Source organism: Euprymna scolopes, chromosome 45 (genome assembly GCF_053919585.1).
Source record: "Euprymna scolopes isolate OS-2025 chromosome 45, ASM5391958v1, whole genome shotgun sequence".
In the NCBI taxonomy this organism is placed as follows: Eukaryota; Metazoa; Mollusca; class Cephalopoda; order Sepiida; family Sepiolidae; genus Euprymna; species Euprymna scolopes.
In genome coordinates, this window is record NC_136526.1 from 14446091 (window position 1) to 14459066 (window position 12976).

Sequence of the window (12976 nt, forward strand, 5' to 3'; positions counted from 1 at the left end):
AGGCGGCCATATATAGGGTTTTATTTACAACTTTGTAGTTTCGTCAGAGCCGATTGATATTTAGAATTAAAGAAAGAATAGCAAAACAATTGAAAGATAAAAATGGCGAACAAAGATTGACCTTTTCCAATCTATTTTTGTCTTCGGTTTCTATTCCACCAACATAATGTGACTTTCCTGTCTACAAATAAACCTTGACCTACCGATTTAGCCGTGTTTACACTAGCGCGTTCTTGCGGCCATTCTTTTTTTTTTTTTTTACGCACTCCTAGGTCGAAAAAAAAACTAACATATATCTTCAAAGTGATTTCAGCAGCTTGTGTATTTTAGAATTAGAACTAGCGACGAGAGAGAGAGATAGAGAGAGAGAGATAGAGATAGATAGAGAGAGAGAGAGAGAGGTAGAGAGAGAGAGAGCAAACAAACATGACAAAAAGAAATACTGGGTACCTAATCTTAAAATATTCACCTTTTTCGCTCCCTGAAATAGAACGAAATGTTAGCAGACAAAAAGAAGCCACTATTCAAATAAAAACGACTAATTATTGTTCGTTTCTATGAAGAGGTACAAATACGTTGTGTTTGTGTGGTAGGTTCTGTTTTACGACATTTCAACCATTTGAGTGTTATTTACAGCCGAATCCAGTAATTTTGGGAAAAGATCTTCTGTTTTCCTATTCATTTATTTATTTATTTATTTATTCATTTATTTATTTATTTATTTATTCATTTATTTATTTATTCATTCATTTATTTATTTATTTTCGGACTGTTATCCTCATCTTCATAGTTGTTGTTTCACGACGTTTCGACCAACTATTCCTCTGGCCTTCTTCACATGGTTAACCGCGACGGGATAGGAATGTTGTGTCTCTTAACTGTATTCTCAGCAATTACTACCTTCCATAGTTGTCGTCGTCTCACCACGTTTTTGGCCAATTATTCCCCTGGCGGACTTTGGGTAGGATTGAAACCGCTACCTTCAGACAATGCTCACCTGGAACCAAAGAGATTCAACGCATCTATCCACTGCGCCATGGAAACATCAACTATAAAGATGATGACAACAGTCCGCAAATAAAATAAAATATACAAATTACTCATCTCAAAGGATTCCAATAATCTATGCTTGAAGTTCTTCACATATTTATTCATGGTGTTTGGTTTGATTGTTTTGTTTTACGGTATATTTACGGCATAATCACGTTGACACACTGGTTCCCCGCCAGATCACCGAAGTTAAGCAACAATGAGCTTGGCCAGTACCAGATGGGTGACCATTTGGGAAAGCTAGGCGCTATATGTACCGCACCGCGTCATAAGAAATTTCCCGGTTGTTATCTGGAGGCGCATTAATTCAATGGGAGAGATGCACCCTAGTCTTAGTTAAAACATGCATCTAGGAGAAGGTAACTCTGATGACGTCGGCAGCAGGACGTTGGATGGCCGTGAAGGAGGATGAATCTCTAGCAGATCAACGGTTCTATGGTTTTAAGAGTTATGTTATTCGACTTCAACTATGCGGGTGATCTGAGGACAACAGATTGGTGCAAAGAAGCGAGTCAGATGCCACTGCACTGGGGAAGGTAATGTAGTAGGTGTTAAGGTTCCAACATAACTACCTACCAGCATAAATAAATATTAAATGTAACACAAGTACAATAGACAAATATTTATTGACAAACATGAACACATGGCAACACTGCAATATCAAACAACGCAATAAAACATTACTCACTTCGATAGTGGGTTTACCAGTGTATGTGTGTGTGTGGGGGGGATTGTGGTCTAGAGTTCTACCCTGTTTCGTCTGACATTGATTCACGAGGGGAGAATTTACGTGCCGGTTCTACACGTGTTTAAACTCTGTCTACCCTTTTCAAGGGACATAACTCCTTACTCTACACCGTAAACCGGTGTTGTTCCTTTTATCCCCCCTACAGTAATGAACCCATGTATTCTGCTAAGTTCGAAATCATGTGATGTCTTCAGAGGAATAGGACCAACGATGGACCAACGCCTATGGAGAACATTAATCATGATTTCATCTACCATGTAAACATGCCATGATACGAGAAGAAGAAGAAGAAGAAGAAGAAGAAGAAGAAATCAACCCTTTTCGAGTTATTAAATATCAAATCCAGTAATCTCAGAAAACGGTTTTATGCTTTAAGTTCTTTATATCTTCAAAGATTTATTCATGGTGTTTGGCTTGATTGTTTGTTTGTTTGTTTTTTTTTGTTTGTTTGTTTGTTTGTTTTTTTACGTTGTTTTTGTTTTTATCTTTGCAGAACATGATTGAGTTTTGCAAAGGAAAAAAAAATTGATCAAGAAACCAGTATCTTCATATAGGCTGGTCTGGTAGCCCTAGGTCCCCTATTGGGTATTATATTACCACTCCAGGCCAAAATGAATCTGTGAGCGATAGTAACTAACTGCGTCTTAGTTACCATTTTCACAGCCCCCAAATATAGGAATTTATCACTAGATAGAGATGTGACGCGAATGAATGTAAAACATTTAGAAAAAAAAAAACAAAAAAAAAACGAATTTCACCCATTTAAAAAAAAATATAAATAAATAAAACAAAGAAACCCCCGTAGGATGCATGTCCTTGTGGCCCAAAGAAAATATCGTACAAATCACGTAAATTGATCAAATCAAAATAAAGGAGAGAGAGAAAAAAAAACAAACAAACAAACAACAAAACATTATTTCTCATCAATTTTCGACTAACTGATCAGTTGGAACATTTCTTTTCACGAGCCGATGAGAAACGCGAATAATATAATAAAAACAAAAAAACAGTAAAGAGTACAGTCGCAAGTGTATTATTTTTTGCTTGCATGTCCTGAGGCTTAAACCTTAAATCTCTAGGAAAGAAACTTTTGAAACTGAATTTCACCAAGTGCCTTATCCACTGCGCCACGGGTATTTGAAGAGTCAATTCTCCGAGCGGGCGATCTAAAAATACAATTGCAAGTACTTAGGACTTCTAACACAACGAGAGCATGCTACCCCGTATGGACTAAATAAAAGGTTCCTTTCGAAATTTAGTGCAAATTCCACAGTCTGACAATATACACATGAAGAAGGTCGAAGGTTATAACGATCGAAACGGTGTACAAATAACACTCAAGATGAGAAAGAATCCAAATAATACGAATAATCGATCCTCATCTAAAAAATTTTAAAGGTAGTCATATTAAACATACATCCTTCTAACACTTTAATCCTTTTTTTTAATTCTTTTTACAAAGGAGTCACCACTTACCAAGACCTGGGGGCCACTCGAGGGTTACTGGGCGTACAGTAGTCAAAGGGAACATGTAGTAATCGTTAGTAGTGGAAATTTGGTAAATTGGATTACTTAAGGGGATGGCTCATCAAGAATTTGTTTACGTTGGACTTGAAGACAACCATATTGTAATCAGTTGGAAAGCAGAGAAACGGAACAGAACTCTGTTCCGTTTTCAAGTATGCAGTTCTAAGAAAGAAACTTTGTTCATGGAATCTACGTTTATATTTATATACAGATAAAGAGTGAGGGAAACTATTGATAGTGGTTTCAGTTAGACGAGTGTTTTTCGTGAAAGTCAGGTCACGGGGGATCATAGATTGGAGATCAGCGCTTGCCATGAAAATAACGATGAAGCAGAGACAGGTTCGCAACGTCTCTTCTGTGAGAAAGAGGTTGCAGGGAATAGAAAAGGGCATCCTTCACTAGGCTACGAAGTCTATTTTGAACTCTGTCAAGGCAGGATAAGCTGATTCTAGCAGCATCTGCCCATTGCCCAAATGTGGCAACAGTACTCCATCCTTGGGCGTATTTGGCTTTTATATAGATAGAGAATTGCATCAGCAGTGAGATATCTTCTGGGGCGGTAGAATGATTCTACCATTTAAAAAAAATACACGAAGATTCACTAAATGTATATGATAATAGAAACTTGTTACGGTAAATATTGAATACCCTGTATACCACGTCTCTTCTGTGGGGGAAAAGATTGCGGGGAAGAGAAAAGCGCATCCCCCACTAGGCTATAAAATCTATTTTGAACTCTGTCAAGGCAGGATAAGACTTTCTAGCAGCTTCTGCCCAGATGTAGCAACAGTACTTCATCCTTGGACGTATTTGACTCTTACACAGGAAGAGAATTGCATTAGCAATAAGATATCTTCTGGGGCAGTAGAAGAATCCCGCCATTTTCCTATGCAGCAAATTTGCATTCTTGTGTTTATTTTACACATACATTAGCGGAACGAGTTTTTTCTTACACAGTAGGGGGAGCCCACCTTCTCTGCAACAGCCTTAGCAATGTCTTTCAATGTATTTGTTCCAATTCATGTGTCCCGTGAATGTCATGCAGAGAAGTTTAAAGTATAGGTTCTCAGGTAGTGTGTTATTTATGATGGCAATAGGGGATTAAGAAAGTATCTTAATTCGAAAGTTTTAACCAGCACAAGCAGATGAATGCCTAAATATATATCATTCCACACAGCAAGCTGGATGATAAGCAGTTTTTATTGCGTGACGAACGTGTGATGTTTTTCAACACATGCAAACAGAGAAGCTGTACTCGTACGAGAGTTAGTACTTTTACGCCATCAAGAAAAGTGTAAACCTTGAAATTCTTATCAGAATATTACTATGACGTCATAGCACGATTTTGAGGGATATATATATTTTTAACTTTTATTGAATTGCAGTTATATTTTCTAACCTTTCGTGTGGGCGGGGTTTAGATTTAGTTTTGAATGAATATTAGGCGCCTACCAGTAACGGAAACTACACCATGCGCAATATTTATATTCTAGCATTTCAGCCCGGCGTTGCCCGGGTGTTTGGAGATGTATGTTGAGCAAAAAAAAAAAAAAAAAAAAAAAACGCAGTCCATTTTTTTTAACCTTTGATCCCTATTATGACCCCTTAACCTTTGTTTTGGGCTCAAATCAAGTTATTAAGTTAGATCCATGTTCAAGGAACCTATATCTAAAATTTCAAGTGTTTAGAGCCAAAATTGTCGGAGGAGTTTGGTTAAGTTCTCAAAGATCAAATCGTTGAACGTTGACCCCTTAACAGTCAAATTTCTGGCCGAAAACCGATCACGAAGATTTTCCCAAATCTCAGTACCCTGTATATCAAATTTCGAGTCTGTAGACTTAAAATTGACAGAGTTATTGCGAAGGGAAATATATACACACACGTTCAATTTATATATATATATATATATATATATATATATATATATATATATATACTCGCTGGCAGCTCGGCATTGCCCGGTCGTACTATACGCTTAAATATGATATTTTAATTTATGCAGATTGCGTATGAATTATTATAGAATCAATCCTATAATGATTATTATATATTACGAGGAATAATTTGTCCGGTGGATTAATTTGCAAAACAAATATAAATAAATATATAAATAAATAAATAATAATAATAATAATAATAATAATAATAATGTTCATCAAATTGTGTGTGTTTGTTTACAATATTACGTCAGCTGATATTTAGGCTTGACGATTAATGTTCCGTTAATACGGATGTGAGTTTGCGTGGTTGGCACAAATTTTAAATAGAAGTTTAATCACATCTTTGAAAATATTATATTGTAAAGTTGATTTTAACATTTTAGAAAACCAAAAAATTCGCATTGTTTGTATTCAACGGACTACTGTTTTCATCTTGAGTGTGATTTTCACAATTTTTCGGTCGATGTAACCTCCGACCTTCTTCAGGTATATCTTGTCGAACTCGGGAATTGGGCAGAGTTTCGAACGGAACCTTTTACATTTATTTATTTATGTATTTATTTATTCATTCATTCATATATTTATCTATTTATTTATTTATACATTTATTTATTTATACATTTATTTATACATTTATTTATTTGCGGAATGTTATCCTCACCGTCATAGTTGTTGTTTCAAGATGTTTCGGCCAATTATTCCTCTGGCCTTCGTCAGGTGGTTAACCGCGACGGGATAGGAAAGTTCGATATCTTAAGTGTATCTTCGGGGTCCGTGGCGCAGTGGATAGAGACGTTGAATAGTTCCAAGTGAGCATTGTCTGAAGATAGTGGTTTCAATTCCACACAAAGCCGGCCAGAGGATTAGTTGGTCAAAACGTGGTGAGACGACAACTATGGAAGGCAGTAATTGCTGAGGATGCATTGAAGGGATTCTGCGTTCCTATCCCATCGCAGTTAAGCACTTGACAAAGGTCAGAGGAATAGTTGGCCAAAATGCCATTAAACATGTCATTTAAAAAATGACATTAAAATGTCATTAAAAAACAACTAGAAAAGATGATGGTAACAGTCCGCAAATAAATAAATAAATAAATAAATAAATAGATATACAAATTACCTATTTCAAAGAATTCAAATAATTAAATAAGGAATCATTTACTTAATGGGGGTAGCATGCTCTCGTTCCATCAGCCATGGTTAGATAGAGGTCCTAAGTAATTCGCAATTGTAATTTTTTTAATTTTATTATTATTATTATTATTATTATTATTATTATTATTGAGAATTGAACCTTCAACCTTCAGGAGGAGATTACTTTTACAATGGATTTCACCAAGTACTTTAACCACTGCGCCATAGTTCCTTGCAGACATCTACCCAATCATGGCTAACGGAATGAGGGCATGCTATCTTCGTGAATTATATAAAAGGTTACGTGTTTAATTCCGTCTAAACTTTCAAGTTCGACAGAAACATCCCGGAGTTCGGCAAGATACATCTGAAGAAGTTCGGAGGTTATATCGACCGAAACGTTGTGAAAATAACACTCAACATGAGATCAGTAGTCCGATGAATCCAAATAATACGAATAACCAATCCTCATCTAAAAACTTCAGAAACGGAGATAAAGTTTGAAAATACGGAGACAGACAGACGTTTATATATTAGATTATTATATTAGAAAAGTATATTGCAAAAGTGTCAAAAAATATTTAATATATTATTTAAAAAATACTTCATTTTTGTGCGAGATATAGTCGTCCCTCCACCAGGTTTTTGGTCTACCTCTAAGTCTTTCCCATTTCCTTGGTATCCATTCTGTTGTTTTATATTGTGACATATTCTCTCACCTCGGTTTTGCTCTTGACATAAGGAAAGAAAGCAATCAGAAATCACAACAGACTCACCTTTAAACTTCAACGTAAATTTTATTAAAGTAAAAAGATACAAATTGCAAAAGATGTGGCATCTTTAGCTTTCTGCCGAAAACGAGCTGGTAACACCCGTAAGGGTAGTAGTTCATGGTTTATCTTCACGTTTGCAGAATTCAAGACTCTTTAGGGTTTAGAATGCTTTTAGGGCACACCCTAAGAAAATAAATAATTCCATACAAGCTTCTGAAATGACGAACACGACAACTTCATAAAATGTAACACAGAAAAGGTTTAAATATTAAGGAGAATGTGATAAGCGACATTTAAAGGTTGTTTTCGTCAGTGTAAAATGCCAGTTTTTTTTTTTGGGGGGGGGGGGTCGCTGGCTTTTCTATGCTGTGCCGGGTTTTAACAAAAAATGAAGAAAAAAGGTTTGCCATTCAGAATTGCTTGTATATCACGAGGAGGGGGGGGGGTCACCATTTTAGGGTTTAGAATGCTTTTAGGGCACACCCTAAGAAAATAAATAATTCCATACAAGCTTCTGAAATGACGAACACAACAACTTCATAAAATGTAACACAGAAAAGGTTTATTGATGAGAATGTGATATGTTCCTGGTCAAAGGCTGGACTCCGGCTACCTGGTGCTATCGCGGTAGTTATTCCCAGTGGAATCGTCGATACCGGTAGGAATAACACTGAGGTAGAGAGAGCAAAGGAAAGGGTCCGTTCCGTTTGGTGTCTCTCTCAGTAAGGACGAATTCTTATTCTTCAAACTGGATGCTGGCCGATTTGCTTATGGGATAGGAAGGATCAATGCGCCGTACCCCTGATTAGTCAGTATGTGGCCAAATAACACAGGGGAGAGGCATTGATTCGTTAAAAGAAAAAAAGTTCCATTTGTTTCTGCTACAACTCCATGTTGTTTGAAGAATAGTTGCAACAAGTCGATGAGTTAAGTGATGCCTTCCAATGATGAATGCTGTAAGTCTGGTAGTCATCAGGGAGTTCACTGTGGATAACCATCCGAATGGCGGACAAAGGACAGGTCAAAATGTAGACCTTAAAATCGTCTTAGAGAGACATTATATAAGTAATGATGAAAATCAATCAATTCGTAGAACACAACGATATGCGAAGAATATAATATTTCGCCTAACATAAGGGCACTGATGTTTGCAAATGATAACATTTCGCCCTACGTTAGGGCATTAATACGTCTCAAAGAGACAAAGGGTTTTGAGGCTTCATGCCTCGGATAAGGAAATGCGTTGTCACGTCCATTCGACTTGCTGTCTTTTTGAAAATTGGCGCGACCTGAACCATAAAAAGAGCGCCAAAAAATACAACTCGGCAGTTAATAACAATCAATTGATAAGCCCAAACAAAATCGTGGGAGGTCAAACCGACCAATGAAGAGCCTGCTTATTTCTGCAAAATTTCTTACAGTTGGTGCAAAAATGTCATTTTTTTATCAGATATATATATATATATATATATATATATATATATATATATATACACACGTACAAAAACAAATAACACATTTTTGCACCAACCGAATGGAAATGTAAAAAATTTAAATTGTCTTTGTTTTATTATTTCGTGATGACACAAAACGTGTTAAAACTAAAAACCTTTAAAGAAACATAAAAATAGCTTTACTTTTTATTTTTATTGTTTCGTAATAACATAAGTGTTAAAATTAATATCATTTTTTAAAATAAAATATTTCTATGTGATTTCATATTTCGTTTCATGCTTAGTGACTTCCTTTCTGTTCCGCATTTGCACCAACCGTGTCCATTTCCGCCATGTTTGTTTTGGGGGCTCGCCGGTTGAAGATTGCCCACAAAAATCCTAATTAATGTTGAATTTCTAAAACTGAAAATGAATAATAAAAAAAAAAAATGCCATATTTTTTTGTTTATTTTTAAACTGTCACACACACATTAGATAGATTAGATAGATAGATAGATAGATAGATAGATAGATAGACAAACAGGCAGGAAGACAGCATTTTTCCCGTCCCCTTTTTATCACTACCACCTTAGCTAAACTAACTTTGCCCATTTCCGCATCCGCGGGCCGTTTTCTGTATTCCAATGCCTTTTCTCCATTAACACCTAATAATCTCTTCCGCCGAAGCCAGACAATGAACACGTAGACCCTCGCCTCCTCCACATACTCACATCAAATATTAGCGTAGCGGCTGTGACATGTGACCTTTGGCCGAAGGTCACTGATGAAATCTCCTGGAAATATAATGTAACAAACAAGAGAAAAGAAAAAAAGAAGAAAAAAAAAGAATTGTCACTTCTTGACATTTGTGAAGCTTCCGCCCCATTCCATGAGCATTAAAGCACTAAATACCAAAGGTTCTTGTAAAAGTTGGTGGGTGGATCCTGGGTTTAGAGGATTACCATTCATTCGAAGGACCTTTCCGATCTCACGAGACATGGAAGTTTCGCTACCCACAATCCAATCGTTTGCTATACAAGCGGTGGACTTGTCACTGAATTATAGAAAAACAGAAATAATACAATGAGCCAATAATAATAATAATAATAATAATAATAATAACAATTTAATTGCTACTTGGCCTTCGGGAGAAGATCAAACTGTAGTATATCCCCCCCGCCCTCGACACAAATGAATTATCGTATCATCATTGTTAGCTTTTTTTGTTTTTACACGGAAATAAAAAATGTTTTAAAAATTGGGTGCTAAGTAGGACATCCTGAAGTACGAAAGGGCGAATGCGGTATTATGGTGAAAGAAGATTCTAGCTAAGAGAAAATTTTGTTTAGTTCTAGAGTGACAAGGATGACCAACGACCCCCATCTGCCCCCCTTTTGAGTTGGCCTTGTGCCTAAGTTTTTTGTTCATGTTCTTTTTTTTTTGCCTGAATAAAAGATTTAATATCTCAAAGTGTAGTATCTGTTCTTCAAATGCTGCACTTCAATTTCTTGTTCTCTGTCAGTGGAGGAGAAATCCTTCACGACTGAGACAATTTTTATTTTTGTTCCTTTTCTCCACGTTAAAAAAAAACGACCCTGGTGTCTAACTGTCCAGTGGGGAGACATTGTAAATAGGAACAATAACAATTTAATTTATAAAACTCACTATGTCTGTCTGTCTGTCTGTCTGCATATTTTCAAACTCCATCTCTTCCGAAACTAAAAGTTGCAGAGCGACGCTAGGGGCCTCAAATGATCAGATTTTTATGGACCGTTTTTTTATGGGTCTTTAGCCGATTAAAATAGTTTTTAAGGAGTAAAAAAAAAGGGTCAAAATTGAAAGAAATCGGTCTATATTTGGTACATTCCTCTTAGTTTATTTTAATCAATTCAGATGTGTGTCACGTTGATACAATGGTAACGTCCCCAGCTTTTAATGCTACGATTATGCTTTCGGTTTCGATTCTAGGTGATGGCACCCAAATACTTTTTTTTTTTTTTACTTTTGAAATCTCGACTCTATAATAATATATACAACATCTGGACAAATTAAAATATCATATTTAAGCGTATTTTACGACTGGGCAAGGCCGCCCTGGCTGCTAGTAGTTAACAAGAAGGAAAACTCTTGCCAGGTTGTAGATTTGCCGTTCCAGCATATCACAGAGTGAAGATCCAGGTGAGTGAAAAGCCTATTAAATACAAATGGCCAGAGAGCTCGAAGGGATCTGGAACATTAAGAAAGCCAAGATAACACTACTAATAGTAGGAGCGCTAGGAACAATACTGAAAAACTTTTGAGGGAAAAAAGAAAGAAAAAAGACTGTGAGAGATTGGAATCAGAGGGATGGCTGAGAAGATACAACGGATCACAATAATGAAAAATGAAAATGCAGAAATATTAAGGAAAACCCTTGAATGTGTAGACTAACACCACACACAAACTAAACACAGAAACGGCTACATTTGTAAAACACAAAGGAACATCACATGGAATCATGGAAACTGAAACCATATAATTTTTAAGTACCCCCATGCGCCCGGCCACCCTTTTTTATGTGTATGCATACCACCATAAACTGGCAAAATAATATATAATAAGTGAGCAGGGTCAAGCAGGATGCAAAGGCCTAGGAGAGAAAGCATTAACCACAACCTCGCTGGATGAGTGCATGGAGGACTGGGACCTTGGGGAGGCTTATTGCCACCCGAATCCCAGTAAAGACCAATGGGTGCTACCAACGAAAAATCAATGGTAAGCGGCTGTTACGATAACACAAATTCTTTTGCAAAAGTTATCGAAAGAGGAGGAGAGCGCTAGAAATCTGGGGAGACTTTTTGCCACTCAGACTCCAGAGAACAACTCAACTTGTTCTCAAAGAGAAATCTTTGATGATGGCCTGTGTGACTACTCCTAATGAATGAATAATAGCATTAATAATAATCTAATATATAAACGGCTATATGTTTGTCTGTCGGTCTGTCTCCATATTTCCAAACTGTGTCTCCCCCGAAACTAAAAGCCGCAGGGTGGCGCTAGGATCCTCAAATGATTTGATTTTTTACGGAATCGTTTTTATGGGTCTTTAGCCGATTAAAAATAGTTTTTAAGGCGTCAAAAATTAGGTCAATATTAAAAAAAAAAAAAAAATCGCTATACATTTTGTACATTCACCTTAGTTTATTTTTTGTATTTTTAACCAGTTCATATGCGTTTCATGTTGGTACAGTGGTAACGTCACCAGCTTTGAATGCTACAGTTTTGCTTTCGGTTTCGATTCCAGCTGATGGCATCCAAGTACTTTTTTTTAACTTTTGAAATCACGACTCTATAATATATATGTGATATATCCGCATATATATATATATATATATATATATATATATATATATACAAAGTAAAATATCATATTTAAGCGTATTTTACGCTTAAATATGATATTTTAAAGCTGAATCCCTAAATATTGGAACAGATTTCCAAACGAAGTAATAAATGTGTGCCGTTTCTTACTTTATTTTTCAAAGACACACACACACATTAAAATTTATAAATTCATTTGCGCGGGAATTACAGCTTTCCCCCACACCAAACCTCTTGGCTCAAAAAGCAGGCCGCTTGAGAAATGGCCACGTAGTTGAAAGCACTTTTTTTTTTTTGTCAAAAATATGAATTTTTGACCAATTAGGGCTCGATTTCAAAAACTTATTTTTTGCAAGCCTCTAAAGAAATATAAAAGGCAAGAAGAACTTCACTCGTCAGAAAGGGACATCAGACACCAGCAGAAAGAAAAGTCGCAAGTCGAACGCTCATCGAATGAATTCAGTAGCTGAAATGACAGCTTTTCTCACACATCAAAGAACATTGTTTGACTCTTTCTCTCTCTTTCTCACACTTCGCCACAACACGTAGTCGGACTCTTTCTCTCACGCTCTCAAGTATTCACCTTCTTCCCCCCCCCTTTCTTCTTTCGTACAGACTGCAACCTTTACTCACACCAAAAAATAATTTCTTTTCTTTTAACGAAAATAAAAGTCTCTCTTCTCTTATAGATAAAAAAATACTTTTTACACGTGATTCTTTTACGTTAACGTAAAATTTTCTCATGTAAAAATTATTCTTTTTATCTATGAGAGAAAAAAGACTATTTTTAAGTTCGTCAAGCTCAAATATCAGCTGACGTGATATTGTAAACGAACACAGACGGAATTTGATGAAGGAAATTATTATTTATTGATTGATTTTGCAATTTAGTCAACCGAGAAAATTATTCCTCGTATAATATAATAAACAAAGGATTAATTCTATAATTATACATACGCAATTGTCATAAATTATCATGTTTAAGCGTATTGTACGACCGGGAAACGCCGGG